Source organism: Helianthus annuus, chromosome 6, assembly GCF_002127325.2.
Source record: "Helianthus annuus cultivar XRQ/B chromosome 6, HanXRQr2.0-SUNRISE, whole genome shotgun sequence".
Taxonomy (NCBI): Eukaryota; Viridiplantae; Streptophyta; class Magnoliopsida; order Asterales; family Asteraceae; genus Helianthus; species Helianthus annuus.
This window is the reverse complement of record NC_035438.2, coordinates 44,525,556-44,528,024: the sequence shown is the minus strand read 5'-3', so window position 1 is coordinate 44,528,024 and position 2,469 is coordinate 44,525,556. Positions and strand designations below refer to the sequence as shown.

The following is a 2,469-nucleotide window of genomic DNA, read 5'->3' as shown; positions in this document are numbered from 1 at the left end:
AATATATTCCAAACCAACACTGTTCCAAACCAATAAGCAGTTCACTAACACAAATATTCTTTGTTTATTAAATCTGGTCCACAAAAAACGTAAACCACATAAAGGTCCTTATACATGTACAAACACTCACTTTGTGTAAATCACCAATTTCTAAACATATTTTTTGTCGACCCATATCTTAGAAAATCGCATACCTTAACCATGTTCTTTCACACACCAGTTACTGATTTCTTTATTGGGATTAGAAAAACTTATCGAAGCAAAAGGCTTATACGGGCATCTCGGTGTCTGAATCTTAGTCCTCTTCCTCATGTGATGTGCTGCTGGTATGCTACCATAGATAAGACGTGTTTTATGTTCGGTTTTTCATTTAATTAACAAAATAACCAAACATAAACAGATATCCTACCGGTTCCAAGTGTTCGGTTCTTTAAAGAATGTTCAACAACCAACGAAGAGTAAAAATATTTGATTGTTGAGGTCAAAGAGTTTTTTGATAGAAATCTGTTGTCAAAATAAAATCATTACAACTTCAAAATCCAAATACATACACCTGGAAGGCATCCCTTAGTACTACAATACGCCCTAAAACATGCTCATTAACCTATGTGGTCGTGGTCTCGCAGCCAGAGTTTGTCTCCGCAACCGACAGTCACTACCATGAGTATCTGCTGTGTATGACACCTTTGAAACATCCTCATTGGCGGTATTTTTGCCAAGCACATTACTTGTGACAGAATCATCCAACTGATTTTGATGTTGCTAAGGTTCATCTACTTGAGAGTACAAATTGTTATTTACAAAAATTATAATACACTTTTTTAAGGAAAATATCAACTTAGACCGTTATGTTTAAAACATAAAAGAAGTTGAAGGCTATTATTTAATCATTTAAACATACCAGTATCTTTCGCACCCGTTGGTATGAGTATTGAACTTGCGTTTTGCTGTTCTGATGTGGCAGCAATAAGGCTTGCACCTTGAGGTGATGCAGCTGAACTTTGAGAGTTGAGCTGTAATTATTAACAAAGGTGTTAGTACATATGTCTGTAGCTTCCGTCTGCATCGAGTCTTATTTTGTGCTGTGTATGTAATTTTGTATATGTATGTACTTGTATGTATGTTTGTGTAAAGAGAACTCAGGGAATGGCGCGTATATGTAAAAGTGTATTCCGTCGGACGACGAATGTCATCCGATCGGATGGCCATCCGATCGGATGACCATCCGATCGGATCATAATCCGATCGGCTGACACTTTACACCCTCCCTGGTTGTTGCCTATAAATAGCTAGCTAGTGTTAGTCATTAAATAACTTTTTCTGAACTTGTAGCGAAGCTCTGCAAGTCTGAACTTCTACCGGATCCTCTGTATTTTCACCATTTTCTAATAGAATTCAGACAGATTAAACGTTGAACTTGTCGTTCTTGATTCTGTGACATTATCAAGGGATTCCGCACCTTGATTCTGATCGATCCAGCCACGTTCTACTCGAATAGATCCTGATCAAACGACCTAACAAGTGGTATCAGAGCCACATGAGGTTGTATCGAAGACGACAACTGCAAATTCACCGGATTTTCAGCAATTCTTTGCCGATTTCTGTCAAATTTCACCGGAAATTTTGACAAATTTCTTATCTTCTACCTCATTTCTTGTTGTTCTTACTTTTTCACATCTTAAAACTGAGAAAACTCAAAATTGAACAAGAATTCACGGACAAAATTGGCTAAAAATCATATCAAACGAATCGGAATTGAACAAAGATCAATCCTTCAAATTTTCACTAAAAATTCGAACTAAAACTGAATCAAATCAAGTAAAAACCATGTTGAGTTCATCGTTGTTGCTGACATCATCCACCCGATCGGATAGCTACCCGGTCGGATTGGCATAGACTGTGTTCTTCATTTACTAGCTGACGTCATCATCCCACCCGATCGGATCACCATCCGATCAGATTGGCTTAGATATTTCTTGATTCATCAGCTGACGTCATCATCTCACTCGATCAGATCACCATCCGATCGGTGAAGTGTTGAAAGTAAAAGTCTTCAAAGTTCTTGTGTTACTCGATTGAACATCGGATCACCATCCGATCGAGTCGCCATTCGACACTTGCTTATCCGTCACTTGGACATTGTTACTTGGTTATGTTGTCCGATCGGATCATCACTCGATCGGATCATCATCCGATCCAAGTGCATCAGTTTGAACTTTTGAAAATTGTGAAAATTTTTGTAAGTGTTTGAAATTTTTAAGGTGCTTATCAAGATGGGAGATGAATTCATGAATTCGTTCAGTGATGTCTTTGCATACAACACCAGAGATGCATCGACAAATACAACGACCAACATAAACCCAAATCCGAAGAAGGCAATTGCTGATTCTCTCAGTGTCGACAACGCCTATGGTACATATAACAAGCCGCCAAAGCTAATGGCGATTGAGGACTACAATCAATGGGCTG

The 2,469-nt window shown here is 38.3% G+C and overlaps 1 long non-coding RNA gene across 1 annotated transcript; it reads right to left on the bottom strand.

Moving 5' to 3' along the window:
- Positions 1–716: 716 nt before the first annotated feature.
- Positions 717–937, bottom strand: LOC110863947. Its single transcript, XR_002549489.1, has 2 exons — positions 902–937; positions 717–773 (listed from the first exon to the last, which is right to left on the bottom strand). It is a non-coding gene; the product is annotated as an uncharacterized LOC110863947 (long non-coding RNA).
- Between the last annotated feature and the right edge of the window lie 1,532 nt (positions 938–2,469).